This window comes from Castor canadensis, chromosome 12 (assembly GCF_047511655.1).
Source record: "Castor canadensis chromosome 12, mCasCan1.hap1v2, whole genome shotgun sequence".
Classification (NCBI taxonomy): Eukaryota; Metazoa; Chordata; class Mammalia; order Rodentia; family Castoridae; genus Castor; species Castor canadensis.
In genome coordinates, this window is record NC_133397.1 from 25539777 (window position 1) to 25560577 (window position 20801).

General features: G+C 41.7%; 1 long non-coding RNA gene and 1 pseudogene across 1 annotated transcript in view; one reads left to right on the forward strand and one right to left on the reverse strand.

Moving 5' to 3' along the window:
• The window catches only part of LOC141414782 (uncharacterized), a 47270-nt gene that overhangs the window by 13554 nt on the left and 12915 nt on the right, over positions 1-20801 (reverse strand). Inside the window, exons 2-4 of the long non-coding RNA XR_012439643.1 lie at positions 7867-7923; positions 6632-6721; positions 4960-5142 (exon numbers count right to left, since the gene is read on the reverse strand). This is a non-coding gene — a long non-coding RNA (uncharacterized lncRNA). The remainder of the gene's footprint in view (positions 1-4959; positions 5143-6631; positions 6722-7866; positions 7924-20801) is intronic.
• LOC109695066 (histone-lysine N-methyltransferase, H3 lysine-36 specific pseudogene) lies at positions 8078-18229 on the forward strand (annotated as a pseudogene).

The window sequence follows — 20801 nt, forward strand, 5'->3', positions numbered from 1 at the left end:
TCTCAACACACTCAGTTGTTTCTTGTTTTTTGGCAGTACTGGGTTTTGAACTCAGGGCCTTGCACTTGCTAGGCAAGTGTTCTACCACTTGAGCCATGCCCCAGCCCTTCTAGCCTCCTTATTTGAATTCTGGGCTTTGCATGGTGACAGGTTCATAATAAGCTCAACACACACTGATGGTTAAATGATAGGTCAAATAGTGGATGCGAAAGAACTTTCTTTAATTAGCAAGCACTAACCAGATGTTAGAGTCAATCTGCCTTCCTTTTCTTACTCATGCTCTCTCTTATCCCCACACAATTCTAGCTCCAGCATTGGCCCTATGACCAATCCACCCTTCAACTTAAAAGTTTCCCTCAGGCCTCCCCAGTCAGAGTGAAATCTTCAAAATACACAGTCAACTGACCCATAGTCAAAGACAACTGTGGCCCTAAATCCCCTGGGACAGTTAAGATCTCTTAACCACTTAGATCACAGGACTCCAAACATCTATGGCCACCAGTTCTTCCCAGGACCCCTGGCACAGAAACTTCCCCCTTGAACAGGCCTGATCTCAAAAACACCTACCCCAAGAAGACCTGATCCCCCAAACCTTTCCCAGTCAGACAAATGTCCTTTTCTCAAGATGGCACCCTTGGGCAGCTTCTCCACCTAGCTCAGTTCCACAGCACCCTTTCTTCCCACTTCAGCCCAGTACTAAAATCTCTTTAGATAACCAGTTTCACATTCCTACCACATGGTTGGAGGAAGAAGTGGAACTGGGTGAGCCACACTCAGATTATTCACACTTTCACCTTTACAGATTTCTTAAACATGATGCCCCAGGGTGACCTAGGAGTAAACCAGGACTAACCCCACAGATCCTTGCTAACCCTAATGAGATGGATGTGACACAGAGAAAGCAATAAACAGAAGGGTGTTCAAATCCTGATTCTACCACTCAGACTGCCTATCAAGTTTCTTTTTTGACCTCTATAAAGTAGGAACACTGATACCTTCTCCAAAGGCTGTTAGGGGAGCTAAAGGAAATCACTTACTCACCTAACACAGTGTCTGCACTTCATACCTGGTTAGATGTCAGTTCCCCTCCTCCCTACACTCAATACACCCTCGACTCAATGCAACCTCTAGCACCAGGACCCTCCAACCCACCTAGGAGACTGTGTCTTAATGCCTCAGTCACAGCCCTTCACTTCCTTTATCACTAGAGAAAAGAAAGCAACATTTCAAGGGCACTTTCTCCTTAAGTGACCTTCTTAAACTCACCCTGGGAGTACCCTCTCTTCCATGAGACTCAGGGATGCCAGGTGACTTTCCCAAGGTCACGTGGCTCCTAAGAGGCCCCTCTGAGATTCAACCTAATTCTCTGGAACTCCAAAAGTTACATTTTACGCTTCACACAGCACTCTCCTTCAAAAGGTTGCATATGAATCAGAATCACAAGCCTGTTAAAATGATTGCACAACATCAAGAGAAAGAAGTCTTCATCCAAGAAGGGTGGTTTCCTCGGGGGATACCTTTATCATATTTTCCAATATCCCTCTGTCTTTGAGTCTCCCTCCTCTCATATGCATTTCCCTCTCACTCCACAAGGTGGCAATATTCAACAAGGTTAAGTGCAGATATCACCGAGGTTAACTTCTCAACCTTAATGTACTTGCAAGAAAAGATCCTAAGAGGTGCCTGAAATACACTGGGAGAATAAACATATCTCAACAAAAAAGCTTCCTTCAACTTCCCTCACCCCAGGACAAAAAGGTACACTGTTAGGAGCCTGTTTGACACTTTGTTCCTATGCTATAAGCAAAGTCAGAAAAACAATCAGAGAAGATCATAAAAAATGAGAGGAGCAAAAAAGGAAAGAAAGAAAAGACAAAACAGGCAAAAATTAGGAAATAGGGTCAAAGTTAATGGTAAAGGAAAGAGAAAAGGATGCTCTGAGTTTGAGGACCCTGCATTTCTAGCCTCCATAGTCCTCAATATCCAGGTCAGGGCATGTAGGAAATCAGAATCAGAGGAGAGTCACTTGGTCAGGGTCCCACAGCAGTCAAGGCAGAGCCACCATTTGGGTTGAACTATCTTTGGGCCCCCTATACAACTGTAGTACTAAATCCAAAACAAACTCCTCAGGACTCCAGGGTCAAAGACTCATAGATTACTACAGTTAAAGCTAACTCTAGGACCACTGCTTCCAGAAAAAATGAGGTAGACTTGTTTTCCCTATTTCTCCTGCTATGTATAGCTTAAAAACCCTGTATATTAAAATAAACATAAGAAGATTCTGAAAGTTTGAGAGAAAGCAAACAAAAGAAACTCAAGACCCAAGGAAGGACACAGTGGTGAATTCTTGAGTTTTATCTCCTTGCCTTAGGACTGGTTATTGGAGAAACTAGCCACCTGGAAACTCTAATAAGGATAAACCAAAAAAGAAAGAAAGAAAGTTGTCTCTTACCAAAGGACCAAGAAAGGTGACAGTCTAGCAGAACATAAAGCCTTTAGATAGTGACCACTCAACTCCAGATAAACACTATAGAAATGGTATAGCCCTACCAGCAAAGGTGGAATGGAGAGTCTGGATTTCCATTTTTGCAACAGGCATTTCCATCTGCCCTTCCCCCCCACCCCCTCACCCCCCCCACCCCGACTCCTAGCTGGTCTGCTGTGAGAGAGAACCACAACTTGTGAAACTACAAACTTGTGAAAACTAAAGACAAAATTAAAAACAATAAAAACACCATAAAGAGGGAAACCAATGTGAATTATAATCATTTTCACAAAAGAAAAAACAGGTCAGAAGGAAAAAAGATTTTTCAAGTGCTGGAAAGAAAAGAGCTATCCACCCAGACTTCCATATCTGTAGAAAATATCCTTTAGGAAGAAAAGAGAAATCAAACAGTTTCAGATGAAGGAAAACTAAGGGAATGTGTTGCTAGCAGGCTTACGCTAAAAGAATAGCTAAAGCAGGTTTAAACAAAGAGAATATGACTTTTTAAAAGGGAATTTGGACAAGAGGAAGGAAGAACAAGAAAAAGAGCAAAAGTAGTGGCAAAAATTATGCTTAATGGTTGAAGTAAAAACCATATAATATGGTTCATAGTGTATGTAGAAGAAAGACTTAAGACACTTACTAATGGGAGTGGGAGAGGGATGTAAAGAGGGAGATGGTTTCTTCACTTCACTTGAACTGGTAAAATGTTGACAGCAAGTATTGGTGATAAATGTAATGCCTACAGCAACCGCTCTAAAAGCTAGCAAAGGTAAACACTCAAAAACACTACAGATAAAACCAAATGGAATCCTTTAAAACATTCTAGATAGTAAAGATATACTATGAAAACATTAATTAAAATAATGCTTGTTGTTGCTATGCTACCATCAGATTAAGTAAACTTCAGAGCAAAGAGAGGCGGAGGCGGAGGCAAGGAAAGAGAACATGTCTAGTTGTGGGCTTTCTCCTTTTTCCTCTTATTCCATCTGGGTTCCCAGCCTATGGGATGGTGCTTGCTGCCCACATTCAGAATGGCCTTCTCTCCTTAGTTAATCCTGTGCTTTACATTCTCCTAGGCACTTCTCAATCCAATCAAGTCAACAATCAAAATTAACCATCATACACAATGATAAAGGGTCAACCCAACAAGAAGACATGACAATCCTAAGTGTGTACAGATCAAACAACAGAGCTGCGAACAGGCAAAACAAAACCTGATAGAACTAAAGAAGAAATAGATAATTTCATCTTTATAATCGGAATATTCAACATCCTCTTCTCAACAACTAGTAGCATGAGACAGAAAATCAGCAAGGTTGTAGAACTCCCACCACCCTCAGCGGACAGGATCAACAAGGCACTTAGAGAACACTCCACCCGGCAACAGCGGAAGCAACTTCAAGTGTCTATGGAACATATCTCCCAATCGATCACATCCTGGGGCATAAGGCACACTGGTGAGCTGGTGGCTCATGCGTGTGACACAGAGATTAGGAGTATTGCAGCCCAGGCCAGTCTGGGCAAAAAGAGACCCTATTTCCAAAATAACTGGAGTACTGAGTTCAAATCCCAGTACTGTCAAAAAAATTTTTTTAAAGAATAGAAATGATACACTTTGTTCTCTGACCAGGACAGAATCTTCCACAAAGGAAGAAACTACTACATATTTGCTTCCTCAACGTTTACTAAGAAGGAAGAGTAGGTGTGCCCATATGTAAGATCAAAAAGCTGCCATGTCTCAGCTCCAAACTCCCCTTTCCTACCCTGCTTTGAAATGTGGAGACTCTACTTTATGACCAGGCTGTAGCAACCAAAGATACTGGAGGGAATCTTCCAGCCTGGATAGGGACAGGAACTTGCTCTTTCTGGAAGGCTCCTGCCTCAGTATCATCCAGCTGCACTGCTCCTCAACCCCACCCCGCCCCCAGTTCCAGTTATTGTGCCGGCAGCAGCTGAAGCCAACTGCTGTTTTTCCAGCACTTTCAGAAACAATCTTACTACTCTGCCTTAGAAACAGCAAGCCCCCACTTCAGCACCCCCTCCTCAGCCCTCCACACAAGTGTGGGTGGTGCTCAGGGACAAACACCTGCACCAGGTGAGCAGGTCAAGTCCTCTAAGCTTCCAGCCTCTTCCTTTGTTCCCCAGACCTAGGAGTGACAAGTGCTTCCTGAAGTTCCCATTTCCATATTCCTTAGTGTTCCCATTCTACTTCTTGGTTCTTTGTACCTTGTAAATAATTCTTCCTCTTAAATGCCCTCTCTTAAATGGAATAGCATGGTTTCTCTTTTCTGATTAACCAATAACTGCAAGGGCCACATTGCACACCCTGACACCAGCATCCCCCACTCAAGGCCATTGTCCAAGTGTGGTTGTCACTAATGTGGCTGAGTCACATCAGGAGCTGGGAGGCACCTTTAAGACACCATCAGGTGAGAATTACCTCATAAGCAATCAGTTGACAACAGGCTCACCTGAGCATAGAAGTGTGCTGGTCAAGTCCTTGTTCAGATTCCTCTCTCCTGGTTCCATCCTCCTCTCATCTCTCAGGTTTCCCGGCTCTGGATTATTGGCTTCTTTCCCAGATCCTCCTGCTGACCTCCTTTCCTGGCTCTTATGTGTCTGCTACAAACCTGTGTTTCCTCTCAGCCCATCTTCTGTGATAGAATGGATACAACCATGAGTCAATTCTATTTTGAAACAGTCTATATGTTGTGTTCTTTTCCTATGTGTGTCTCCTGTGACAAATATCAATGTTGCTTATCACATTTCCTAGTTTTTTTCTAATCTCCTTGCCTCCTCCTCTGATTCATGCCCTTCACTAAAATGTGAATGAAGATGATGGTTTCGTTTCCAAGTGGAAGAATTGAAGAGTCAGTGCATAATTCTCCATCTTCCTCTTCTCCTGCTTACAATAGCCAGTGATGCTCCAGAGGATCAAGCTGCCCTCTACCTTGTCCTACCTCTACCTTGTGAGGTGACAAGTAGCATAAGCAAGAAATTAGCCTTTGTTTTATGTCACTAGATTTTCTTGGGGCTTTATTTTGTTATTACAGCATCACCTAGCTTAACCTTACTAATACTTAAGATGGCTCAGAGAGCTCATGCCTCGTTAGTAGTTTAGGGCTTAGTGCTTCCTGGTGATAGTTAACATTGAATATTAATTAAGTTGTGTGAGACACTGCTCTAAGATGATGGTCCACACTGGCACAGGGTAATGGGACCTCTGAGAAAGCAACATGTCCCTGGGGACAAGTTGATGCTCCTGCAGGCCTAAGGAGACAATAATGAGGCTTCTAGAACTTGGAGAGAGTGGCAAGCTGTCCCTGAGAGACTTATAGAAACCAACACATAATGAATAGGAGCAAATCCCATCATCTTAAAAAACAGAAACAGGCCATGTGAGGGCGTCCGAGCTGTCTTTGAGCCCAGAGCATGGCAATCTACACACACATACTATATCAAGTCATATATTTTCTATGAGTCCCAAACTTTCCCTAACTCTAGCCTGCCTCAGCGAGATGAGTGTCTGAAAATTTTCTGATACTGAACATGGCAGTTCCCTCTGACAGGGAACTCAGCGTGATCAGAGCACAGGCTGTGAGTGGGGAGAGGCAGAGAAAAGAAAGCTCCAGATAATGCATGACTTTGGAAGCTGGTTAAAGATTTTGCAGTAGCACAGATTTAATTCTGCTTTTGCTAAGCCAGTACTGGGGCGGAATAGTTTAGAACCACTCCCTCAGTTCCGCTGGACTATAAAGAGGAATAAAAGCATATTAGTCTGCTTTTTGTTACTACAATGAAATACGCAAGGCAGTTTAACTTACAAAGAGAAAAGACTTTAACTTACAGTCTTGGAAGTTCAAACCCAAGATCAAATGACTCCGTTGATTTGGTCTGTGGTAGGAGTGGCGGATGTCATCACATGTGGAAGAATTTACATACCCAAGCAGGAAGTCAGAGACAGAGACAGGGGTCTCACAGTCTCTTCTGAGGACATGTCCCCAATGACTCAGCCTCCCAGGAGGCCCCACCTCCCAAAGGTTTCACCACTTCCCAATAGTGCTACCCTGAGGACCAAGCCTTTTATCCTGCTTGGGAGATGCTCAAAACATAGCAGTGAGATAGAGCAGCAAGTGGACTTGCCTGTTAAATGGCATGGAGGCCCCATTTCCACCCAAAGAGGATTCACTTCTATTCTGGTCACCACTACTCTCAATCAGGAAGATACTTTTCCTGCAAAACACAATTAAAAGTGACACCTAATTAGCATAAGGATACTTCCAGGGAAAACATGTACACTTATAATCTAGATTGTGTAGTTATATGTTTCAAAATATCAAACTGTGCATTTGAAATATGTACAATCTATTGTACATCAATTAAACTTCAACAAAGATTTTTAGGTGTCCTCCAATTATCACCACAGTTTGCCAAACACCATCCAGGCACAGCATGCCACTCACAGTGAGTGGGGACAAAATGTACACAAGTTAGAAAGAGATTAACAGGATTTTGAAGCCCATGTTAAAAGGAACAAATCTCCTGGGAAAACAATCGATCAACACTGCAGTTTAAGTAAAGTCGGAACATTTACAGATACAAAGACTGAAAATGATTTTCATACAATGTCGAAAGCCCTGGAAAGCAAAGTGTCATCCTCACTCCCTTATTGGGACAAAAAAGACCAGGGACACAGCAGTGCCTTCAGGGAAGTCATTTCATGGTCTCTTGTTCCCTAATCCATCCGTCAAGCCTCATCACAATAATGGTTTCCAGAGAACATTTTCGTTATGAGTTCTCAGGCTCCAATCTTCTGCCGCTCCCATGGCTTACAAGGCCACATACAATTCCCACCTTCCCTCTCTGGACTTTTTCTCCTCTCTGATGATCTCCTTACTAGCCCACTGGCTGTCCTCCAGCCTACCTGCCTCCCTTGGGGTACCTGCTTCCTCCCCTTCCCTGGCCCTTACCTCCTCCCACTGCCCTTCCCCTTTCTAGATCCAGCTTCATTTTACATCCTCTGCAAATCCTTTCTTGCCTTCATCACTGGATGCTCATTTGTCTTTCCTTTCATTAAAAACCTATCTATAGAGACTGTATTTCTGAACCCAAAATTGGGACATGTGGATGTAGTTTTGTGCTGTTGACAGATGTGAAAGACGATCTTGGAAAAGTTGCTTGGATACTCAAAAATTGGGCTTCAGCAGATGTTTCAGTGGTATATGGGGCCACAGAGCAAATTATTTGAAATAGTGACTGTCTTGGGCATCTAGGATGCACGGCTGAGTCTCTCATTTGGCTTTTGGCATGGGTTATACACAGTACATTATTAAATTTTTTATTAATATCTTTTTTCCCAAAAACTAAACTTTAATTACCTTGGAGACAGAACTAACTGTGTCCAGACCTCAGTATCTTCCCAACACAGGCAGGGCCTATTGAGCAAAGAAATGATTGTGAATGAACAATTTCAAGTCCATAATCTCTGTGGGAAATGACTTGCATTTGAAGTCACCATCATCCACTCTTCCTGATCCATTAACTATAGACAGCAGTCCTCATAGGGAAGCAGTTCACATGAGTGACACAATGGAGGTGAGGCAGTCAGAGCGCAGAACTAATCCCATTAATGCCAACACAACCAGTGCTGAGGACAGGAAGACATTCATCTACCCATATATATATATATATTTTTGAGCTAATGTATACAGGAAATTGATAAGCATGAAGGCAAATATTCTGTATACATTTTCTCATTGAATCCAGACAACTGCTATCTTATGAATTGAGTGTTACCTTCAGAAAATAAGAACTTACTCATTCAGCACCACACACACACCAGAAAAACTCTAAGCAGTGGGTAGAACCCCATTCTTATTCCTGATTGTATAGGCAAAGAAACTGAGACAAAGAGAAGCTAGGGGACCAGGTCTTCCTTCACCTATGCAGTGCTCCTTCCACTCCACTCACCACCTTGTCTGGAACATTCCCACCAGGTCCACAGTGCAGGTCTGTCCTTGCTTGTGTCCTCACCTCCTGCACCAGCTCAAGTGAAAGCCTCCCTGCCATCCCAAAGAGTCTAAGTCCAAAGGTGTGGAAGAAAAAGTGGCGATGACCTCTTTGGGTGTCAAACTCCCACTCTTTCCTTGCAAGAAAGGCACTCTTACCGCTTGAGCCACTCCACCAGCTCAAACTCCCACTCTTTGAAGAAAAGACCTGGAGTAGTTCCAACATCCAGCTGCAGACTGAGGGGCCTTCTCCTCCATGTCTCTTCCTCTCCAGCTCTACTCCAGGCTCCCCATTCTGGAGATCTTTTCTGACCACTCCTCAGAGTTCAAAGGACCCAGGACAGAAAAGTGTGTGTTTAGTCATTCTGTGTGACCAGCTCTAGGGGAAGCCATGATGTGACTCTACTCAAACTCATGATCCTCTGTCTCTATCTCTTGACTGCTGGAATTCCAGGTATGCACCACCACCCCCAGCCCAAAGGTGCATTTTTATGAGATTTTTTTTCATACCTAATTTTTCCAGAGCACAAAATAAAGAGATAAAGGGAACATCAGTTTCTTTTGACATTTTAAATATTCCACATGCAGAAAAAAATTCATCTTTGTTTAAGGAAGACCTGGGGTAAATCTGTGGACAGCTAGGACTCCCTAGGTTTGAAAAGCTCCTGGACCACTGAGCCCCCAAATATCCATGGGTTCCACTATTCTTTGGATTGACAGTTATGGCAGTGCGTTCACACATCACTTGGCACCAGGTTTTGAAGCACTGTTGAGGAACATGCCTCGTGGGCCTACATACTCCATGGTGGTTAGTAGCCAGTGAGACTTACAGGAAAGCAGTTGCTTAAAAAAATACTGCTTCCTCAGACATTGATCCTCTGTGAGAAGTCTTGCAGGCCTGTTACAAAACCCTCAAACTGTAAGTCCATTTCAATCCCTGGGGCTGCCCCAAGTTACACCATTGTCCTTTCCCCTCTCTTCTTTGCTCTTCCTGCCAGTCCCACAGTTTCTTTTCTCAGAATACAAATTTAGCTGCCCTAGGAGCCTGAGCAGGCTCAGCATTGTGCTCTGTGCAGGTGGCGAGAGTCCCTTATCTCTGGAGGGGCTATCCTGGCAGGCTTGCTAGCCTGTCCTCCCTGGTTGGTCAGCTGGTTAAAGGGACATCTCGAGAATGATGATGCCCACTCACCAGGGAACCAAAGCTGTCATTAAATCCACCCAGATGTTTTCTGCACTTGGCTTCTCAACCTCTAGTTAGCTTTTTTTCCTCCTGCATTTATCCTCAGTGAATTTATTCACAATGGACATGTTATTGGGTCAGATGGTGAAAGTAGGCCCACTGCCTGGAAATAGCCTGTCCAGAAAGGCAAGAAGAATCCTACTCCAGATTCTAAATGCTTGAGGGATTCTTAAGCCAAGTCGGCTATTTTTTTTTCCTTTTTACCACTTGCCATTTCACACAGGTCTGCCTATTCCAGTTTGTCTCATAAACAGATATATTTCACTTCCCTCTGGGCCGTAGTCTTCCTAAATGGTTGAAGCTTCCAAAAAGCTGGTTGAATGGTGCCTGAGTTTTGTTTCAATAAGGGGCAGATGGTGCCATCTAGTGTCAAACATGGGAAGAGCAGACATGAAACCAGACAAGTACATCTGAACATATTGCACCTGATCTGCCAATTTCTGGAAACATCTGTGACAATTTGTCATGCCACCAGACATTATATCCATTAAGCAACTAAGAAAGTGCCGAATTGGAAAAGCATTACTCTCTCCTAGCATAGAGTGATGAACTGTCCTGGTTTATGTGAGACTGAGGTGGCTCTGTGGGACAGAGAATGCAGTGCGAACATCAACAAAGCCCCAGGAAAACAGTGACAAGTTGGTCACCATACTTGGAGAAAGGAAATGGCAGAAAAAATGCAAGAAAGAAGAGATCTTGGGTTTTGGCTGGGGGGCAGAAGACTCTGAGCCTTAGAAGGAGAGATTTTGCTTTTAGAGAAGAAACTGGGTACAAAACCACAAAATGTTATCAGAGGGAGAAGTCTCAACCAGGGAACAGAGATATTACTTGAGGCAGGAGCCAAAAAATATCCTGATTGAGAGTCAGGGCTGAACTCAGGGGCTTCTCTGTAGCTCCAGACTGAAGAATATTCGTTTAAATTGTCTCTACTGAAAAGAAGGCCGGTTCTCTATAGGTTCCTGCAGACTTAGCCTTGCTAATCCTAGCAGAATTTTGCCAGTATAAATTCCTAACACAGCCTCAGAACTTTGAGGAAACACATTTCAGCTACACTCAGGAAGTGAACCAGAACTTGTTGCTTCATCCAAATACTCCTTAAGTGAGCAATTAGATGTTGGGGTCAATGTGGACTCAGGTGGCAGCTCTGCCACTAAAAGCTGTGTGACATTCAGCAAGTGGCTTAACTGTTCTGAGGCTTTTCTCCCTCCCTGCATTGTTGTGCAGACTGCATGAAGCAGCAGTTAGAGCATTCTCAGCCTATGGTCTTGTACTTGGCTAAAACCAGGTAAACCCTGAAGCACTTCCCAGTCCTCAGGGCTCTTCCCTTGCTTCCAGCTGATCCCAGATTAAGCCTGATTTTTTTTTTTTAAGTTTCTACCACTTCCTACTTTTCTCCCCATCTAGTGCTCACTGCCCACCTGCTCTCATCCCCAGGACTGGCCACAGAGTGGAGATTAAGGTAATAACTATGATTTATTCCTATGAAGAGCTCAGAGCTCAACACAGTCAAGAACTTAAACATGCTTTGTCATTCTCATCCTCCCTTCCTAGCCCTGGGCTTTTCTGCTTCTGTTGGAGTTCAAAAAAAGAAAGAAAGTTCAAGAGATGCTCCAAATTTCACCCTAAGCTCTAGGTGATACTGAAAACCTTGAAAGGCTTTCTTATTAGTCACTCAGTACAGACTTATGGCTCCAGACTATGTGAGGCACCGGGGGAACAGGGACAAATGCTGCAGCCCTGCCTTTAGGGGACTTCCAGATAACAGGGAAATCAAGCATTAAAGGAGACACAAGATGTGGGGATTAGAGGGATGAGGGAACATGGAACAGAAAACCAGCTCTCAGGTGGGATCTCTGTAAGGCTACCACAATTACACTGAAACATGGAGGATGTGGATGGGAATAAGTCCACTTGCCAAGGATGGGGTAAGGGGAAAGGAAGAGAGAATTCTCAGCCACAGGAAAGAGATGAGGACAGCCAATGCCAGGGAATAAGATTTGAAGACTAGAAGACAGGGTGAGAAAAGCGGAATGGTGAGGTGACCATGAAGGCAGGACCTTGAACAGCTCTGCAAGGACAGTGCACTTCCTTCTGAGGGCAATAGGGAGTACCACAAGGGCTTAGAGCAGGGGTACAGTAGGGCACCAGATAGGAATTTGGGAAGCTCCCTGTCTCCCTAAGAGTGGAGCTGAGCAAACATCTATGCTTTCCTCAAGAATCCATTTGGAGCCTCAGGTGTGAAACAGAGGCTGCTCTGTTAGGGAAATACCATCTTCCAAAGACTTCTTAACTAAGAGGCCCAGGAGAAAGACAGTACATTTTCCCAAAAAGCCCTGAGGGAAGGAGAGCGTCAGAGCCTGAGCTCTACCCCCCAGGCTCCAGACAATGTGGGGTGGCTGGGAGCTAGCAACAAGCCAGTGCAGTGCCCACACAGGTCTCCTTTTATATATATATATACATATATATATATATATATATATATGTATATATATATATAATTAATCCTGTTGCTAGTTTTTACAGCTAGTCAACATATTCAGCTTAAGTAACCCTGCATATTTCTTAATTCCTTACTTTCTGTATCAGTTGTTCTGACATGATTTAACAAAATTGGCCTCCATATCTTTGGAGGTGGGTGGATAGATGAGCAGAGGTTATGAAAAAGCTAGATATGAAACAGACTTCATTCTTGTCTTCACAGAGGTCATATTTGGGGGAAGGAATATAATGAATTCAGTAGGAGAATAGTACAATGATGACCTCTGCAGTTCTTGGTTGGGAAACTGAGGCTGAGAATGCAGAGACTCATTTGCCCAAAATTAAGCTGGGGTCAGTGCTGGGGCCAGATCTAGCACCCACCAGGGCAGGATGGCTATGGTCTTACAAAGGGCCTCTGGCTCTTACCCTACTCTGTGAGAGGCTCAAAAGTAAGCCAGGGGCCAAATTCCTGGCTGCAAGAAGCCCCACTGTCAGACAGACCCTCCTTTGGTTCCTCAAACAAGCCACAGCATGGGGACATTCTCCCTGCTGGTATGCTATGAGTGCTCTCTTTACTGACCTCCTCCTCCAGGTGCAGGACCAATTCCACCTCATCATAAAGAGCTTCCTGAAGACCCCCACCACCACCATCACCACCACTAATGAGCTCTATCTTCCCTCTGGCGTGGTGCTTCTCTTCTTCATCATACTTAACCAGCCTTAGAAACAACCATCTTCAATCAGTTCCCTCCCTACCACAATCCCTAAGCAGCCCACCATAAACTCCAGGAGGTGAAGATCTTATCTGTTTTGTTCACTGCTGGGCCCCAGTCAAGGGAGGGGGCCTGGCATAAGAGTAGGCAGTCAATAACTTTAGAAGGAATTAGTGGAAAAAATGTTTTACAAATAACTTCACCCTAAGTAGACCTGGAAATTGTAAGATAACTAAATTCAAAGGTGGTATAGTGGAGAGATGACCAGGTTGAGAAATCCTAAGACAGGAATTTAAGCTCTAGGTAGACTGTTTTTTTGGTGGTAGTCAATGAATCTAAGCCTGATTTGGAGAAAAAACAAAAAAAAAAGAAAGAAAGACTGAGATGAAGCTCAGTGGCAGTGTCTATTTAGCACGCACCAGGCCCTGGCTTCCATTCCCAGCACTGCAGAAAAGAAAGAAAGAAAGAAAAAAAGCAATACCTCCCACATTGTTAGGAAAGTCGAACTAGAATACATACATACACATACACACACACACACACACTCCTCACCCAAAATTCTGAAATCCAAAATGCTCCAAAATCAAAAACTTTTTGAGCACCAAAATGAAAACATGAGTGGAAAATTTCACACCTGACCTTATGTGAGTTGAAAACACAGGTGCACTGATAGGAACCAGGGTGTAGCTCAGTGGTGGAGCACTTGCCTAACATGTGCAACACCCTAGGTTTAATCTCAGCACAACAAAAACAAATAAACAAATAAAAACACATAAAACTTCCTGAGGTTATGTGTATAAGGTGCATACATGAAATCGAATTGAATTTTTTGTTTACATTTGAGTTCCATTTCCAAGATACCTCATTATGTGCATGTAAATATTCCAAAATCCACAGCAAAAAAATTGACATCCCAAATGCTTCTGATCCAAAGCCTTTAGGATAAGGATATATTCAACCTGTATTAAATAATTTATAAACTTTAAAATGCAAATAGATGTATGGGTATAACTTTACATAGAGAACTATTACAATATTATTTATATAAGTACTTTCCTTAGACTAGTAAAATAGGCTTCAACTTAGAAAAACTGATTTAGAACCAACATTTCAGAAACTTATCTTGTGTATAAATTGAATCATTTCTACAAATGAGGGCAGAAAATATAAATAGTATCTGTTCTCAGACTGTTGTTTTTCTTTCACACTGTGCCCACTGACAGCTGGTTTCACTTTTAACAATTTTTTTAGTCAGACTGTTTTCTTTCTTAAAAGGCTTTTTCCTATGTATTTATGTAATGGATGGTCTTATAAAATTTTTAGAAAATGATGAAAAGTTTAGAAGAAAACAAAATCACCCGCAACCCTAAAGCCTAGAGGAAAGAAAACATGTTCAAGTGTTTCCTTCTAAATTCCTTTCTAAGACTGAAATTGCATTTGACATTCTCATTTCATTTTGTACAAAGCATAGAGGTGAACAGGATACAGGAGGCATGGTATGGTAGAAAATTCACAAGAGTTTAGTTCTGAATCTACTTCTTTGTAGCTTACTCTTGCTTTGGGCAAGTTATTTATCCTCTCTGAGCCTCCATTTTCTCATCAGAAAAGTAAGAAACAATTTCTACCACATAGACTGGGGGTGAGCACTCAATAAAATAAAGTGTGTACATCGACTGAAACAGTGATGCTCAATAAAGTATACTCCTATTAGTAGTACTGCTAACAAGAATATCTTTAAAGGCAGCAGATCAGTCTAGAAGAAAGAGGAGTTTAAATTGAAGCAAAGTTTGGCTACAGCCAGACACAAGGAACAGGACAAGATATGACGCTGGTCTTAATGTAGTCAAGGAAAACTTCCCATGCCCAAGACTCAGCCCTTCCTCAAGAACAAGAAGCAAAAGCATAGAGACTCAATGGGGAATCTTACAACCCTCAGGCCCGGCCACAACTAAACTTCACCTGCAGAAAAGTAAGTGGGGCAAAGTGTGATTGAAGCACCCTTCATGGTGAAGGACTTAGCCTTCCTGCTTACGGAAGAGCTGCTGGAGACCATGTTTAGCTGCCAAACCTCTAAGGATGACTTCAGTGGAGAAAGCTGCCTTGCTAAAAAATCTCAGCCTGTTTTGCAGATATCCCACATCCTATAATCAATGATGTGGACATACAGAAGCCTTACCCTCTCTTCTCAGCTCAGGACAACTCTGAGAGCTCATCCTGGCTTCCAAATCCTCACACCAAGGTGACCGAGATGTTACCTGGCCAAGATTCTAAAGCAGTCATCATAAAAATGCTTCTACAAGTATTTACGAACATGCTTGACACAAATTGAAAAAATACAGAGAATAAAGAGGAGATATTAAAAGGAAATAATAAAAAAATTAGAACTAAAAGCCACAATAACTGAAAAAAATTTAAAAGGTCAATGGGTGGTTTTAGAGTAGAATGTAGGAGGCAATGTAAAAAAAATCCAGTAACTTGAAGATAGGACAATAGCAATTACTTAATCTGAATGACAGAAAGAAAATAACCTGGAAAAGAAAGGATCAGAGCCTTCTGTATCCGTGGGACTAAAGATCTAACCTTAGTGTCATCAGTACTAAACGGTGAGGAGAAAAAGGTCCAGGCTTGAAAAATCCTGTAAGACAGAATGACAGAAAACTTCCTGTGTTAGTCAGACTTTGTGTTGCTATGACACATACCTGAGAGAACTAGTTTAAAGGAGGAAAGATTTATTTTTGCTCATGGTTTCAGAGACTTCAGTCCGTGGTAGGTGGCTCCATTGCTTTTAAGCTGTGGTAAGCTATGTAGATAGAATGTAATACTTAGAGAAACCATTTAAAAAGCTAAAAGACATACACTTAAAAAGTTTTATAAAGGAAAAGGAATCCTAAAAATAAATAATGTTCAAGTGACCCACAAGAATGGAAGGAAAGAGATTTAAGAAATGCAAAGCACAGAAAAAAAAATACAATAGAAATTGAAAAATAAATAGCAAACTTAAGTCCTAACATATCAATAATTATATTAAATGCACATAGGAAGAGAAAGGTGGGAAGGGAGGGGATTGAGAAGGTAATGGAGGGGTAAATATAATCAAACTATGTTTTACACATGTATGAAAATGTCATAATGAAACCCATTTTGTACAACTAATATACACTAATTAAAAGAAAAATGCAAATAATCTAAATACACCAATTAAAAGACAGAGATTAGCAGACACTTGTTTCAAATATGATACAGATTTTGAAAGTAAAGAGGTGGAAAGCAATAGATTATTAGACATTAACTGAAAGAACACAGGAGTGACTGTGTGATATCAGATATAATAGACTCAAAAGCAAAGAAAATTACCAGGGACACCATTACATCATGATAAAGGAGTAAGCAATAGGTGTTTATATACCAAACATGGAGTAAAAAATATGTTTAAAGAGAACTGAAAAATGAAATAGGTAAATCCACAATTATAGTTGGAGTCTTAAACACCCCTTCTCTCAAAAATGGGTAAGACAGAATCAGGAAGGGCATAGAAGAACTTAGCAACACCATCCATAACAGGATCTAGCTGATTTTTAGAGTGTACTCCATCCAACAAAAGAAGAACGTACATACCTTTCAAGTGCCAACGAGATATAGCAAGACATGCCATATCCTGGATCATTAAAAAAATAACCCTCAACAAATTGAAAAGAATGTGACTTCTCCGGCCACAATGGAATCAAACTAGAAGTCAGTAATAGAAAGATAGGAAATCTTTTTAATGCTTGGAAACTAAACAACATACTTTTAAATTTCCGTGGGCCAAAAGAAGGCTCACAAGAAATTTTAAAAATATAATGAACTAAGTGAACGTGAAAATACAACATGCCAAACCATGTGGGACAACACACTAGAGTGCTGCTGAAAGGAAAAATTCTAGCACTAAAGGCTCACAGTGGATCTAATCAGAGAAGGCTTTCTGGAGGAGGCGGAAATTTTATGGCAGTCCATTGTGGCTTGTTCTGAACAGCGAGGATGCGCTTAGCGCTCTAGAGACCAAGTCGCTCCTGAGGTTGATGCTGGCCCAGGATGGATCAGACCTGTGAACTATCTAGAAGAAATTGTCTGCTGCCCTTTTCCAATCCAGTGAATTTAGATGCCCCTGAAGACAAGGACAGCCCTTTCGGATGATCCAGACTCCAGTACCAGTACATTAGGAAACATGCTAGAGTTACCTGGAATTTCATCATCATCTACTTCACAGGAGTTGCCATTTGAAGAAAATTTCTCAGAGTCTTTATGGGCTTGAAGAGTGTCAACCCAAGAAAAAGTCTACACCACTGAAGTACGAAGTTGGAGATCTCATTTGGGCAAAATTCAAGAGGCGCCCATGGTGGCCTTGCAGGATTTGTTCTGATCCATTGGTTAATACCCACTCAAAAATGAAAGTTGCCAATCGGAGGCCCTATCGTGAGTACTGCGTGGAGGCTTTTGGAGACCCTTCTGAAAGAGCCTGGGCGGCTGGAAAAGCAATCGTCATGTTTGAAGGCAGGCATCAATTTGAAGAACTCCCTGTCCTTAGGAAAAGAGGGAAGCAGAAAGAAAAAGGATATAGGCATAAGGTTCCTCAGAAAATTTTGAGCAAATGGGAAGTCAGTGTTGGTCTTGCTGAACAGTATAATGTTCCTAAAGGGTCAAAGAACCGAAAGTGTGTCATCAGTTCAATTAAGTTGGACAGTGAAGAAGATATGCCATTTGAGGATTATACAAACGATCCTGAGTCAGAGCATGAATTGTTGCTTAATGGCTGCTTGAAGTCTCTGGCTTTTGATTCTGAACATTCTGCAGATGAGAAAGAAAAGCCTTGTGCTAAGTCTCGAGCCAGAAAGAACTCTGATAATCCAAAAAGGACTAGTTTGAAAAAGGGCCTCATGCAATTTGAAGCACATAATAAGGAAGAACGGAGGGGAAAGATTACAGAGAACCTTGCTCTAAACTTCATCTCTGGGGATGTATCTGATAAGCAGGCTTCTAATGAACTTTCCAGGATAGCAAACAGCCTCACCAGGTCTAGTAGTGCCCCAGGAAGTTTCCTTTATTCTTCATGTGGAAAAACCTCTGCAAAGAAAGTATTTGAGACTTCAAAAAAAAAAAGGCTCACAGTGGAAAAGAAGGACTCAGGGTGTGGCTTGGTTGTAGAGCACTGGCTTAGCCTGCTGCAAAGGCCATGGGTTCTATCCCTAGAACTGCAAAATAAAGAAAAAAGAGAAAAAAATCTGAAATTAAAAATCTAGCTCCCAACCCAAGAACCTTGAAAAAAAAAGAACAGGGAAAAACCCATGTAAAAAGACAGAATAACAAAGATAAGAGCAGAATTCAATAAAATTGAAAAAAAGGGGGGAAAAAAATCAATGAAATAGACAGCTGGCTTTTTGAAAAGATCAATAAAATTGACAAATTTCTACCAAGGCTGGTAAAGTAAAATAAGAGAAGATACAAATATCAAGAGTGAATAGGGAGCTGGTAATGATGGTGCACATTTGAAAAGCAGAAGCAAGAGAATTGTGAGTTCAAGACCAACATGGGCTACATAGCAAGACCTGTCTCAAAAAAAAAATTGAAGTAGGGAATATCATTATAGTCCAGACATGTATCAAAACGATAATCAGGAAATATGACAAATGATTCTACATTCCATATATTTGACAACTTATATTAAAATGATCAATTCCTCTACCTACACAAACTACCATGAGTCACTTAATACAAAACATGTAATTTGAATAGTCCCAGGACTGCTGAGGAAAATTTTATAATTCCAAAAAAATTTGCAGGCTAGATGGTTTCATTGGAGAATTTTATGGTACAAATTCTACTCAAGCTTCTCCAGAAAATAGATAAGAGACCACTTCACAGACTAGCTTATGAAGCTTATACCTTGATACCAAAGCCAAATAAAGACAGTACAAAACAAAAGTACAGACGAACATCCCCCATTAATGTAGATGCAAAAGTCATTATCAAAATATTCTCACAAAGAATTTAGCAATATGTAAAAATAATTATACACCATGACCAAGTGAGATTTATTCCAGGTATGCAAGACTAGTTCAGTATTCAAAAATTACTCAATATACCCATCATATTAAACTAAAGAAGAATCACATGATTGTATAAACCAATTCAACCAACTGACAAAATTCAACACTCATTCATAATAAAAAATTATCAGGAAACTGCACATACACACACACACACACACACACACACACACACACACACACACACACACACTGCCTCCAGAAAAATACTGTCAATGTTAGTAGATATTATTAATTCTTTGTATAAACTAAAATATTTGTCTTCACATACACATGTTGTAGTTTTTAAACCAAAAATGGGATTACACCAAACATAGTCTGCAACCTTTCTAATTCAATATATTTGTGCTCTTTTCTATCTCAGTATTTCATTTCTGTCAGTGACTACTCAGTATTTTACTGAGTGGCTGTGCCATAATTTATCATTTCTTCTAACAATGGTAATACATTTTTTCCTTTTGACATTATAAATATTGCTAGAAACAAGTGTTTGTTCATTTGTGCAGTGTATTTCTGCTATAATTTCCTAGAAGTGTAAATAGTTACATCAACCTGTTTTGACTATTTTAAAATGTGATCGATTTTGGCCCTTTCTCTCCACAAATACTGTACCAATTTACCTTGTCACCTAAAAAGTGTGAGACCTGGTATCTCTTTGCCCACATCTTCAACAGAGACATTAGGTTTTTTAAACTTCCTCTAGTGTTGTGTTTGTGACAACAATGGACATGAGGGAAAAAAAGGTATTCCCAGACATAGGAGTTTGGGTTTAGACCTTACATACAAGGATGAGTCACTAAGACAAAGGTAGACTTGAAGAAATAGAGACACAGAGAGAAAGACAGATAAATAGATGGTCAGACAGACAGACCAATGGATGTATGTGTGGATGATGAATACATAGAGCTATGAAGTGTCATTTGATTCACTTGAACGTTTTTTGGAACACAGCTTTGAACATACTGACAGGCAAGTGCTGTGAATATGTTGGATGGTTTCAGTAATGAAGAAAATACTATCATATATAAAAAGAAAAAATGAGGACTAGGGGCATAGCTCAAGTGGTAGAGCACTTGCCGAGCAAGTGAGAAACCATGAGTTCAAAACCCCAGTACAGCTAATAGTAAATAAATAAAAACAAAAATGCAAAATTCTAAATTTGACTTGTTTTAGCAAGAGTCAAAGTCCTACAGGAGGCACAGAGGTTTCCTGGAAGGGCATGCAAAGGACGAGCTCAAGGCACTTAAGAGCCGGATGCTCTGAGGGGCAGACAGCTGTGACAATGCCAGCGTGAGGATTCTGAGGGGAGGGGGATGGGGAGGAAAGAGCCCATGGTGAGGGACTGCAGGGAGAAGATGGGTACAGGAGCAGAGAGGCTCTGTTGCTGCTCAAACCTCCCTCCACACAACCTTCTGTGCAGAACACAGTTTGGTGGTGGATCAACTTTGGACCCACCACAGAGTTGCAGGGTGCTACAGGGTGCTACAGCTACGCACTTTCAGCACTTTCAGCATGAGGCAGGATTCCTCCCACCCACTGTTTTCTCTTAGGGATGCCTGGGGGGGCATGGAGGTCCTAAGCTCACCTGCCCAGTCCTCCTTCCCTGCCCCTCTCCTTCCAAGTGTCAGATCTGCCTGGCAGTCTGATATCTCTTCCGCCTGGTGCTGTTTGCACTCCTCCAGGGAGTTTCCTGTTTTACATCCTGGCTTGTCCGGTGGCATTTTGGCATTTGCTTCCTGAAGAACCTGAACTGCCACACCAGGAATCTATGACTGTGCTGGAAGGAAGCTG